General features: G+C 42.3%; 1 long non-coding RNA gene and 1 other non-coding gene across 2 annotated transcripts in view; both read right to left on the reverse strand.

The window, feature by feature from the left end:
* The window catches only part of LOC140608844 (uncharacterized), a 177,923-nt gene that overhangs the window by 28,820 nt on the left and 135,148 nt on the right, over positions 1 to 13,955 (reverse strand). The window lies entirely within an intron of this gene.
* Positions 4,735 to 4,839, reverse strand: LOC140609648 (U6 spliceosomal RNA). The gene has a single exon (XR_012011401.1). It is a non-coding gene; the product is annotated as a U6 spliceosomal RNA (small nuclear RNA).

Below are 13,955 nucleotides of genomic sequence, written 5' to 3' on the forward strand. Positions count from 1 at the left end.
TACACCACATTTTCTACCCTGTGCTTTTCTATATTTTCTCAACTTTATACCATGACCATGAACTACATTTTCTAATCAGAACAGTTATTAAAAATAACTGTACCTTAGACTAGTGCTCTTTGATAGCAATATAATGGAAATCATACGTGCAATTTTAATTAAAAATAAAAAGAATCAGGTGAGTTAATTCTGATAATACACTTTATTTAACCTATGTTCAATATTATCATTTCAACATGTAATCAAAAATTAAGATGTTACAAATGAAAATACTGATGAAACTTTTTAATACTTCTTTTTATTTATATGGAGTCTCTGGATATGGATATATCTTACACATATAGCAGATCTCAGTTTGCACCAGCCTCATCTCAAGGGCAATAGCCACATGTGGCTGCCAGCTACTGCATTGGTCAGCATAGCCTGAGAGTGTGCTAAATGGTAGGTAGGCAACAATCAGGTGGCTCAGAAGGGGATAACATCTCACATGAGGATTGGAAAAGGTTTCATGCAAGAGAGGTGGCTTTGGAATTGGGCTTGAAGGATATTATTAATAGTACCATCAATTACCATGATACTGATATTAATACCCTAACATTTATTACATGCTTGCCTTAATCCCATTGCGTGGTGACCACTAGGGGTCGGTAGAGAGGAGGAAACAGACTTTCTGAAAAGAAGGGTCACCAGCAGCAGCAAAAGCAGAGACCAGGAAAGGCAATACACTTGCAAGTATGGGGGGTGAGGGTGTGTTTGGGGAGGGATCAGAACAATTCAGCAATGGAGTCTTAGGAAAGTAGTAGGAGAAATAACAGGAAAGCCAGTTGGAACCAAGTTTAAAACAACCTCGAATGGTAAGAGAGGAACTTCATACCTGGTTCAGTGAGAAAATGCGGTAATCATAACACAAAACACTTATGAAGCTCCATTTCACAGGTAAGGAAACTGAGGCATGGGGAGGTTAGGAAATTTCCAAAGGTCAAACAATGTGTAACCATGTTTGGCTGAGCCTGGATTCCAATCCAAGCATTTCTGGTTCCCAAGTCTACACCTTAACTGCTCACCATGGTCACGAATTTTGGAACCAGAGACCTGGATTTGCATCCCAGGCTTTTCACTCTTTCACTGGGAGTTGAATCAGTTCCCCAAACAGCTAGGAGCTTCAGCTTCCTCCCCCGTGAAAACGGCATATGTCCTGCCAATCTAAAGTGTCATTGCACGGATGTAATGACACAAGGCACAGAAAGCACCAATTACACTGTCTGGCACAGAGTAAATGCTGATAAAGGCTGGTTGCCCTGCAAAATGCCATGGGGGAGCCATTTCAGGCCTTTAGGCAGGGGAATGGGATGATTGGACTTACACTTTAGGAAGATTTATGCTAGAAATACCTGTCTTCCTTGATTACTTGGCCGGATGGGTTGGAGCTGGGAGAGATGTGTTAGGAAGATATTGCAATAGTCCAGATAAGAGGTAACGTGGGTGTGTGCTGGGACAGCGGCAGGGAGATTGCAATCGCATTATCTAACTGTAGGATATTAGAGCCAAAACACGCCCGACGGAGAACAGAGTCCAGACTTAAATGACTTATCCAAGGATAAATCATGCGAGCAGTACAGTTCATCTAGTTCTCTCGTTCACTGTACTTTCCTTCACCCAAGCAGTGCCATTAGAGATCAACACCAACATTTTCACCTCTCGATAAAAATAACAAGGTGTCTCAGTTTTGTCTAAATCTTATACCTCTACCCTTCCACAGCATCCATGGACAATCTCAGGTAATCCCATCAAGGGCAACTCTCCCCACCCCTAAGGAAGGTAGGTAGACTGGAATCAGAACGATTTCCACGTTGCAGATGGGTAAACTGAGGCACAGAGGAAGACGAATCTTACTTCTGGCTCATATTCTCTCACAGTCACCTCCAAACTGGTTTTATTTTTAGATTAAAGTTTGTTTTGGCTTTGGAGCATTACTAAAATGTTGATACAGGGATGGCGTTCCTAGAATTTCATGTTGAACAGAATGTCATGGGAACGGAAAGGCTTACATCTTTTCAGATTATTCAGATATTAAAGGTTAATTGTAATGGGTACAGTTCACTTGAAATCATCTGTAAAGGAAGACTATTGTATTATCAACGGGAAATTGGATCTCTGGAGGGTGTTTTTTTTTTTGCCTTAAATATAGTGAATGAAGGTATACTTTGCTAAGAAAAATGTGTGGAGATGCTATCTCTTTCCATCTCTCACCCAGAGCAGAGAAAAGAAAGCAATGTTTATAAAATTAGCTTTCCCGCCTCCGAGGAATGGAAAATTTTACCACAGGAGGGCGCAGGAAAGGGCAGCTGCTTTTTCAGATTATCGACACTAGGTGGCGCCGCTCAGCTAGTTTTCCTTATGTCTGTTTTTAATTTCTTTTTTTTTTTTATTCCTTTGTTTGGTAGTAGTCAGTGGAGTAGCTTAAGACACAAAAAGAAACATTTTACTTTTTCTATTACTTTCTAAATATGTCTGTGCCTGTCATATATAAGCATATGCTTATATAATATATAAGGATGCGAGGGGAAGTAAAACTAGTTATTCATCACCGCATTTTCCATGCAGCGCACAGCTTAGTTACATTTTGCTCTTGCATTAATTTTCAGGACATTCACGTACGAGTCCAAATTGAGTTTTCCTTTGTGGTCTGTCCTTGTCTCAGATCCTTTGGAGTTTTGTTGGAGATTTCACTTTGATTTTTAAAAGGGACGTAATTCTGTATCACATCAGAACTACTAAAATGTCACATAACTCAAATACTGGAAAGAAAAATTGGTATCCGTAAAGGAATTGAAAATGAATTCTCCCATTTGAGTTTAGAGTAAAAAGGAATTCTCTGGCATAATTTAATTAGTTGTGTATCTGAGTTGTACCCGTCGTTGGAGTTCAAATTCCTAACTACGAAAATAAGGATGTTCCTCTAAATGTCCTCCAAGATGTCTTTCAAGTTGGAACGCGTATGACCTTATGAGTTTGTAAACATAGTTGCATCACCTGTCTGCCCCAAACACCGCTCTTGAACCTGTGTGCATAAGCTATGTTGCTTAAAAAAACAAATCTGGAGAATTTTCTGTGACACAACAATGTGTACAGTTATGAGGCCCAGCTAGCTTTTCAATCTATGTTACTAGACTGAAATTGTTGTGAGAATGGAGTCGGTCCATGGAGGAGTAAGCTGACTGCTCTGTAGAATCACAGCCTCTGGACAGAATAGGTTCAGCGTGATGAATCTGTCTAGGAGAGACTGAATCCAACCCTGGCTCCATCTTCCTGGCTGAGAGAGGCTAAATCAGTAATCAGGAAGTCAGTGCGAGTCATCATGGTGGATAATGTGGAGAAGTAAAAGGCCAGGCACTGGGTGGCTCACTATCTAGGGATGAGGCATAGGTTGTCTGTTATTGGAGAGTCAGTAATTATTGGGAATAAGTATCAAATAAGATCAGGTCTGCGCTCTGAACCCTGGTTTGGGCCTAAACCCTGCCCAAACTTTTGCCCACGGTCGTCATCCTGAGAAGTGATATTAAGTCATCACTGGGGACTGGCTGGGGAGGGGGAAATCAGCGAAGTTGCAATACGGAAGGGCAGGGAAGGGCTAGAGAGAGATGGTAATGAAGTTGCTTAACATCGTCTGCCACCTAGTAGCAAATGCTGGACATCATGATCAAAGGGGTAATTAATATCTGCTATGAAATAAAAGAAAATGACATAGACGTAAACATATTAGGTCTGCAAGGTAGCAGGTAGAAATGGAGTAAAACTCCTTGAGCCACACCCTCCTTGACGATGTCCACTGCAGTTGGTAAAACCTCCAGCGTGAGCTCATCAAACCAAATGGTGCATATGGAACCCCCTTCAAATGCCATTGTTGGCAAGATGGGGCTCTTTTCTAAGCCCTTATAAATATAGACAGAGACTCTTGGGCGTCCTTAGGCTTGCCGTGCCAATGGCTCATCAAGAGAGAGTGGCTAAATGAGTTGCTAAAGGCCACGAAACATTAATGTCACAAAAAATAGGACAAACTTTGAATCATTTTATACTTGATGTCATATAGGTTTTGGAGCACACCGTTACAAACAAATTTTCTCACTTGTGTAGAGCTACTTAATTGGGGAAATGGATGAATCTAGTAAAAATAGAGTAGGGATGGGTCTTCCTGAACCCCTCTGCACCTGTGAGTGGTGGTGAGCTTGGCAAGTTCTCCTGGGGTGGTAGGGAGGCTGGAAATTAGGAGTGAATGGGATGGAACCTGAGGCTGGAGGCTGAGACAGTGGAATGGGGAAAGAGAGAGAGATGGAGCAGCAGACACTCAGGTAAAAAAGTTCACGAACCAAACCTTTGTAAATCAGGGATGGCTCATTTAGGTTCAAGGTGGCGGCCATGCAGGCGATCAACAACAGTGTTGCACTTCCTAGCAGTGAGCTGGCCTTCCTTCTTCCAGTACTATCCTAACGCAGTGATTCCCAAACAATATTCCTCAGCACACTAACACTCAGAGACGTTAACGGATGGGGAGAACAAATGATTCTGCATCACTTTAGTTTAGAAAATGCTGGATTAAACAAAGTAAGCAAATTTCTTTCGTGCTTGGAGCCCTTAATATGCCACCATATATTATAACTCCTTAAAAGAAAAACTTACATGCAGGCTTTCTCAGACTTTTTGGGTTTAGGACCCATTTTATTTGTTTATTTATATAAAAATATGGAACACTTTATGAATTTGCATGTCATCCTTGGGCAGGGGCCCATGCTAATCTCTGAATCATTGCACTTTGAGTTTATGTGCTCCTGAAGTGAGCACTGGACCTTTTTAAAATTTTTATTTTATATTTTATTTTAAAGACTTTAATTAATTAATTTATTTGAGAGCATGAACAAGGGGAGGGGCAGAGGGAGAGGGAGAAGCCGACTCCCTGCTGAGCAGGGAGCCAGACTTGGGGTTTGATCCCTAGGACCTCAGGATCATGACCTGAGCCGAAGGTAACTTAACCGATTGAACCTCCCAGGTGACCCTGGACCTTTTTTAAAAAAGTCATAGAGTATCTCAAGACAAATGTTCTGAGAATCACCTCTTGGGAAACAATATCCTAATGTAAACTAATTCATTTCAGATTAAATTCCACTCTAGCAATTTTCAATGTGAAATTTTCAGGATAAAAGAATTCCCAGAAAAGTGAAAGATTAATTGAACCAACTTTTTCAGTGACATGCAAGCCAAACCAAGTGTTCTTATTCATTTATTTACATTATTTGTGTGGGTAGGCCCACTCTTAAAAGTCACAGTGACCCCATCTTTAGATTATTTTTCTCTCAGGCAAATACACTGAATTAGCTCTGCATCCCTACAATTAGGCCTTGCCCAAATGGTGCCACCACCTTGGAACCCCGTGTCATTGTGGCTGTCAGGCTCAGCATATCTATGCTATGAGAATAAGAAGAATAAATACAGTTCCTAATTTCCAAGTCAAAGACAGTGTGAATTGATATTACACAGTAAAATGCAATGAGATTAAATCAATAACATCTGCAATAAGGCATAATGAAGGTAAAATTATATCTCTGGCTTCCTGAACAGCTGTGAATCTATTTTTAATGATCCTCATTTTTGGCAGTCAGCTAACAACTTCTAAAATGTCCTAGAAATTGGATTGTTAAGCAGATGAGCACTGCAGTGGCTCGGAATGTCATTAATTTCAGCTGCCTTACCCATCTGCATTGGAGAGATGGAGGCATCATGAATTCACCCCCCATCCGCCCCACTGAGCACCCCACTAACCGGGCCTTGGGTGGCCCCAACAAATGCTCGATACAGCAAGGCAGGAGAGCTGGAGGGAGAGGCTCCCGGGAGGATCATAGGCTGTTGAATGATGGAGAAAAAGGAAAAAGTCCTTGTTTTTCTAATGCCAATTGCAGCACAAAATTGGCTTTCAAGTCTACATCGTGCTATTGGAACCTCGTAACACTGCAGAGAACAAGACATTCTAATGGTTCCCTGTTTTTAGTGGGGCACTTTGGTTCCACGGGATTGCTCTGGCCAGGACTTGGTCAAGGTCACACCACCAGCAAGTGCAGGAGCCAGCGTTCAACCCTGGTCTTCTCATTCCAAAGCCAGGGCCCTTTCCATGGCCTGGTCCTCTCTTATTGAAATAACAGCCGTGGGAAAGACACTATGAAAACTTTGAAATTGAGGAAATGTGAATATTTGGGATTATCCATGTTTTTCTTAGCTGCCTGGCACCTTTGTACTTTGCTGCAGCTTTTACCAGAAGCCATGTCTGGGAAACAGACAGTTGATCCCTTTGGCTAATTGTTTTGAGCTCTCTGGACTGGCAGGGACGGGGCGTGGGGGGTGGCACCCCACCCTTTGCACACCATTGTACTTCTTGCACCCCACGGATGGATTCTCAGATTCCCAAGTCAGGCTTACCAGCTAGGAGGCTCAAGAGGCCCCAGCCTAAACTGTGTTCCAGAAGATTGAAGCCAAGACTCAGATTCCCATTTAGAGTCCCTCTTTGCCTGGGTGAAAGCTGATAGGAAGAGGATGAATTCCTTATTTTCATCCCTGTCCCGAGAAGCCTACCACTTAAAGGGAGAAGATTTTTGTGCAGAAGACAAGGCTGCAAGGCTAAGTTAGGCCATTAGTTTATGGCACTGACCCCACTGCCTGACTTGCTCTCAGCAGTAGGGGCTGATCCTTTGCTACCTGAAGTATCAGACAATCAAGAGGTTTATGGTGCAGGGGTGGAGACTGTCCTGTGGCATGGTTTTGAACTGGAGAGAAGAGCTTGGCTCCGAGAGAGTCATCTATGACAGAGGGTTATTGGGTACAAAAGTATAAATGAGCACCTCTGCTCAACAAGGGGATTATCTTTATTGAGCAAAGACACCCCTTCCAATGGGCGACAGGATGGTCAGGAATGTTCTGAAGGGAGAAGCAAAGTGGAGGGAAGGGGGATTTTGTAATAAAGAAACATCATTCACCGCTAATGATTAAAACAATGCCTGGCGTGCTAGAAAACTGTAACTGCTCCCAAGACAGCGGGGAGATGGGAGGGATTTCGGTTCACAGAAGGCTCTCTGATGCTCAGAGAAGGCAGGGGAGGTCTAGGGGAAATGGAAGAGCTGGCACTCCTAGGCTCATGGGGCTGGGGTGGGCAAACCCAGGGCCTGGGAGGCAGGGCCCTGAATGAGACACAGGGGCTGTCCTGTGCCAGGGCCTGCTTGGCATGCCAGCGGAACAGTACACTTCCCAACACACAGGGCACCAACACATCTCACTCCCCAGCCGTCCTCTCCATCAGGCCCTCCCACACATAGTAATGGACAAGCTGAATATTTTGTTGTGGTTTAACAGAAGCTCTTAAGCGGGGGGTATCGGACTTGCTTGCTTAGGGAGCACACACATTGACTTTAAAGTGTTTGCTGGGGGCACCGCCTTTCAGTGCATGATGAGCTAGTTATCAGTCATGCAAACCTCACGCCTTCACATTCATTGACGTGGACTCTGTGTCAGGTTGGTGAGTAGGTTTCCTCCTTACGTGTTGACTTCCACTGTTGACTTCCATGGCGTTCCATTGTGTTTGGAAGGATTCTGAGGCCAGATCGAGGTTCGCGGGAAGGAGTGTTGTGTTCAGTCCGTGAAGTCTGCCCTGGATGAGCAAGAAAGGACGGGAGGCTGTGTCTCTTCTCTCTTACTGCATCCTAGGAGGTGTTCTCACTTTTCGTGAAGCTGGTGAGAGTGCCAAAAATCAAAGGAACCTCAGACTCACAAGTGAGGGAGATGAAATGGATGGATGAGAGCTTCTTGGCAATCTCAAAACACACTACCATTTCAGGCTTTGGAAGCACCAGGAGTCAAATTCAGTGCGAATAACGTTATTTGGGGGAATCGAGTCTCTGAAGAATGGTTAAGTAGAAGCGAGAAGACCACAGTCAGTTGTCCAGTCAAAGTGACTTAAAGCTAAGGGTCAGGAATTGAGATGACTACCCACCAGCTCACTGGATACTCTTTTCCTTCTCATCCTCAACAGTGAGGGAAAAGCAATTCCAAAGGGAGAAGGACAGTGGAGATGTGTACACACACACACACACACACACACACGCACACACACGATAAATATTACATACAGGTCAAACACATCACATGTTTATACGTATACACGCATATAGAAGGTACACATCACGTTCACCTCATCTGTGTGGTGTACCGGGGAGAACGACTCAGAGAACCAAGCTGCAGGAGCCAGGTTCCCTTGCAGGCCTGGGTTGCGTCACTCTTGCCTTCACTAACTAAAGGAACAGGACCAAAGGCAGTGGACCAAGACCCAAGATTAGAGGGCAGGCACCTGTTGGTCAGATACCCAGAAACCCACTTCATGGTAAGTCGTGACTCCCTGGCACCTGGGGCAGGAAGCCACAGAGCTGGGGAAGCTACTTGGCCTCTTGGCTATAATGTAGATCACAACCTTGGCTGTTGGTGGTGCCTGGAAGCTTCACTGTGAGTGTTGATTAGTTCTGAGAGGACCTGCAGGGCTGGACTAAATGAAAAAGCAGAGCTTAACAGTATTTTAAACAAGAAGTATCCTGTTTTCTGAAGTACTTCTGCATGTTAATATCGTTCTCCAAATGATAGCTTCTTAATAAGCTTCATTTCATCAGTAGCATATTGTCACGCTAATAAACAAAGGGATTTGTTTTTAAAAAGTAAAGCCACACCGAATGTCTGCATGGCTAATTTACCTTCTGTGTTAACATCACACATTTGGTGTAGAATTGCTGAGGACTGAATTGCTAAATCAAGGCTCCTGGTGGCACAGATTGCATTAAGAGATAGGCTTGCAGGTCTAGGACAAAGTGCTCAGCATTTAGGGTTGGGAGTTAATAGGATCAGGGGGTCACCCACTCCTCTTTCTGGGCTCTGGAGCAGACATCAATAATCACGCTAATGTGTCGCAGAACTTAACCAACACCCCCACAGGAAACAGAACCTCAAGATTGTTCTGCAGACAGCACACTAGCATTCCCTACAACCTGATAGTTGACACGAACACAATGAAACCTATTTGCATTTAGGGGACTTATCTGCCTCCTAAATCGGGTAGTTTATTATGCGCTCTTCAAAGAATGACAAGAAGTCTCCTTAGATGTTACTTTTGCTATTCGCCAGTGGCTGAGATTGGAAACCACCCTCCTTAATTTCATACTTAAACGACAATGGCTTATTAAATATTCTGAATCCTTTGCACTTTTTCCTGGATACCATCCAAAGTGGTGCGATATAGGGATTCTTAACCGGGTCTATGAACCCCCACGTGTCCCATGTATATAATTTGAGGGTCTGTGATCTCAGATGTGAAAAAATACATGTATTTCTATTTTCACTACCTTCTAACCGAAATTTAGCGTTTCCTTAATTGTGTCAGCAAGAAACCAGCATTAGTATCTGTGATTTTGTCATTAATGGAAATCACAGATTTCATATGCCATTGCAGTTGTTGCAGACGTTGTGTAACATCACATACGTTCATCCTGACTTGGAAATGACAATAGGTCTCAGACCAGGTGCTGGTTAGTGTTCTTCAATGTGCCGATCTAGCAGTGCATGCGGTACTAGATCACATATTTGGGTTTTTTTGAAGAATATTTTAATAACTTCATTTTGATACAATTTGTTTTCTTTGTTGTTTTCTATATGTCCTTTTAGACACTGAAAACATGACTCTACAAGAGGGTCTGTGAATAGGAAGGACCCTCCCTTCAGATGAGGAGGCCTGGGCTCCAATCTTTGCTAAACATTTTTGTAAAGTCTCCTCCTCTTTGTCTCTTTTTGCCTTTTTTTCTCAATTGAAAAAAAATTGAGATAAAATTCATATAACATAAAATTCACCATATTAAAGTGTACAACTCAATGGATTTTCAACATATTGACAAGGTTATGCAATCACTACCACCACATAATTCCAGAACATTTTCATCACCCCTAAAAGGAGCCCCATCCTATTAGGAGTCACCCTCCACTTCCCTCCCTCCAGCCGCTGGCAACCACCAATCTGCTTTCTGTATCTATGGGTTTATCTGGTCTGAGTGTGGCCTATAAATGGAGCCATAAAGTATGTGACCTTTTATGTCAGGCTCCTTTTGCTCCGCGTAATATTTTGGGGGATTTGTCTGTGGTGTAGCATGTGCCAGGGCTTCATTCCTTTTTATGACTGCATAATATTCCATCGTATGGATGTACCACACATTGCTTATCCATTTGACTGAATTCTTTATCAGTCTTAGTTTCTACACATTCAAAATGAAGAGATTAGAGCAGACCATGGCTAAGAATTCTTCCAGCTTTCAAACCCCCCATTTTTCTTCCTCCTTGTAGCCTCTCCTGTGTTGTTTTGCATAAAGCCCTGCTTAGATTGGCTCCAGGTCTCTTGTCCTCAAAGATTGGCCTATCAAATTCCTGGGAACACATTTTTAAATTTCATTTCTTTGTATCCACCAAAAAAACATTTTTTTAAAAATTGATCTGGAGATCTAACTTAATTTAAGCCTCATAGGTAACAATCTATAATGGACTACCACTCGTTCTTCTCCAATTATGTTTACGACACTACAGCAACCACCAAACTGTGATGGGCTAGGCCCATGCATAGAGGACTAAATTTTTTGAAGCATAATCAACAGAAAACTCCTTTTTAAAAATCCATGGCATGTTGTACGCCCTAGGGAACAATTCAAGGTCTTATCCTAAGGTTCTCACTCTGCCACTCTTGATGCTTAATTCTGGAAAAAAAGAAATTTCACCTGTCACTTTAAAATTTCAGCAGATGTCTACAGCTTATTTCCACAAGCCTGTAAAGGATCAGAAAGATAAAGGAGGAAAGGGCTCACAGAGATAAGGGACTGGCAATAAATCCTCAAACTGTGTAAGCATAGAGTACTGTTAACAGAGTTTCTTTGAGGATCTGAGACACCTTCCTAACTCATTGACTTTCACTCTTGTCTTTATTAGATTATAAAACAGCACATACTAACTACAGTCAGAAATAACACAAAGGCTCCTTATGCAGCACAACAAATACATATTTAATGTGAGAAAAGATTGTAAATTACATATTATTCAGGTTTGTGCTATTGCCCTTCCCCCACATGCATAATAAAAAAGGAACGAGCTATGTTTCATCCCACCCCCCCACCTTTCTTGCCATCAGCTGAGCCCTGTTTTGCTTTCAGCCTGTTCCTTTGTTACATAACCACACTCTCAATCCATTCTTTCATTCCCTTCCAAGTGCTTTCCATCACGCCCGCGGTGTCTGAACCTCATTACACCTACCGGTGCGCGGTGCTGAAGCATTTACTGCTCTCAGCCCAGCACATTCTTTGCTTGCAAATGCTTCAGATTCTTTTCGTTGGGAGATAAACCAAGAAATCTGCAAATTCATACCTAATCTGTCATAGCCCTGTCACCCGATGCAATCCTCTCCAAACAAAATCCTTTTGGTGAGAGGAAGACAATACCCCAGTTTCATAAATAATTTTTCCCACCAACCTTAATCTGCTGTCTATGAATATTAATGAGTCTCATCGATTCATGTCTCCATTTTATGTCCAATATTAGACACCTTCCCAGAAAGCTAGCTGTCAAGATTGCAAAGGAGCCTATCTCACTTTCACATTAAATTAGCAAAATAAAAAAGGGCAACTTCTTTGGCTTGTAGATTTCAAGAGGCATCGCCTTGAGCCCCGCACTGGGATTCCTTTTACATTGTTCCCAAATTATAGGTCAGTCCTGGCAGGAAGGGGGAGATAGGTCAGTTGTTTTTAGTCTTTTCCAGGCAGGGGTTAACCTGGTGAAACATTTCAGAGACTCGTTAAATGTGTTTCTTTTACCAATTTCAATTACTTTCCTTGCTTGCTTTTTTTTTTTTTTTTTAATGCCTACTTTGTTGGGTCTAGGTCTTAATTTTTGTGACATTCTGCTTCCTTTGGCTGTTGTTGCTTTTAAATTTTTCTGCGTACAGACCACAGATTAAGTGGGACTGGTTCCAGGGTTGTGCTGGCCTATAAGAAATTTTCGTGAAAATTAGGAGAGTGTTCTTATGACAGACCAATCAGAAAGCACCATTCCCTCCAAATGGACATATGAGAAAAAAGAGCTCCCTTTGGGTGAATGTCCGTGTGCATCAGGACCCAGGGTCTGGTGGAGAGAGTGTGCCCTGCATGTCAGCACCTACTCCCTTTCCTCGGGGTTCCTTGGCTTGTTTCTCTACTAAATCTTTCACTTACCTCCCTTAGCTGGTTTCTTGGATCCAAAGTGTTTGGGGTACACCAGAGATTTGCCTTTTATGCTTAGATCCTTCTTAACTGCCATTCACCCTTTTCTTCTCCACTCATTTTCACAGCTTTAAAGTTAAACTCCTTGCTTATCCGCCAGGTTTTACTGAAGCACCCTTAATTCATCTTTCCATCTTTGAGCAATTTGAGTAGGAATTCAAATGACATCCTTGAGTTTTTCATTTATTTGGTTGGTTGATTTTTTAAATACATGCTTTCATATGTTCAAAGACTTGCTTGCTGATAGCATTATTTGTTGCTTAAATGACAAACATATGGCCAGCAGCCAGAGGAGCTATGTTATTTGAGGAGTCCAGGAAGCCTGTTCTAGGTCTAACTATACCTCTCCTTGCTTGCCATTCATGCCTAAAATTCTACCTTAAAGCCATATTCATTTGGATTAAGTAAATACAGCCCTGTTACAATATACTACACTTGGGAAGAACTAAGGAGATGGCATCAGTCATTGACACTTTAGCGAGAATTAGTTTATCAAATCCTATTCCATGGGCAGCTCTATGAGAGAAGAAAGATGGTCTGGGGCATATAATGTACTAACCACCTAGTGGGCAGGCCTGATTTGGCTGGGTGAATACACTTTGAGTATATTGGTCACCTTGAAGGATTCTGAAGAGAATGAAAGAGAACAACTTCTGTTTGCTATGTTTTTGTCTGCAGTAATCCCGGGGTAGCTCTGAGAGATCTAACTTGGTATCAGCTATTCAACGGTATTGCTGTTTCCCAATGTGACTTAGAGTGAGATTCTTTTGTTAACTTGTCAGAGCAGCTGAGGATTCAGGTTTCTTCCTTGAGCCTACACCAATCATTCCCTATTTTGACCTTAACCTTTAGTATAGACATTGAACTTCCTTGAAGGCTTAGGGTTGGTGATGTTAGCCTGGCAGAACACAGACATCTAAGGAATTCATTTCTCACATGAATACAGCCATCTGTGGAAATATCTATGGGAGCCAGGTCATAGGCACCAGGAATATTGGAGAAATAAATGTCATTGAGACCTCCGTCATTCTAGTCCTGGGCCTCTCAAAGTGGGCTACACACACATCTGAGGAGCAAAGCCATGAGTTATACACAAATCAAATACAGTGCATCTTCCTGGAGTGTCCTTTTACTAGATAATAACAAATTTAAAATGTTAGTTTTAAATTAAAACAAGCATGATTATATTATGGGGTGGAATACAGCAGTCGAGGGAATTTGAACAGGTGCCAAGGAAAAGGAATACATGATCAAAGAAAACACAGCTTAATTTATCCAGGCTTGTAAAATAATTTTGCATCAGAATCACCTGCTACACTTCAAATGAAACTTCTAAACAATTCTGATGCCCGTCCCCTTTCCAAATGGATTCTAGTGTACTGATATTTCTCCAAAGCTCCTCTGGTGATTTGGACCTATAGCTGGCATTGAAGACCATTAAATTTGAGCCCAGCTAAGGCTCAGAGGGGGTGAAGTGACTGACCCAAGATCACACAACTAATTTATATTTGGTGTTTTTAGCTGTTCTTCTATGATATACTTCTCCGTAAGATCAGCTGCATAATATACAGGGCCCAGTGCTAAACAGAA

The sequence above is a fragment of the Canis lupus genome, chromosome 18 (assembly GCF_048164855.1).
Source record: "Canis lupus baileyi chromosome 18, mCanLup2.hap1, whole genome shotgun sequence".
In the NCBI taxonomy this organism is placed as follows: Eukaryota; Metazoa; Chordata; class Mammalia; order Carnivora; family Canidae; genus Canis; species Canis lupus.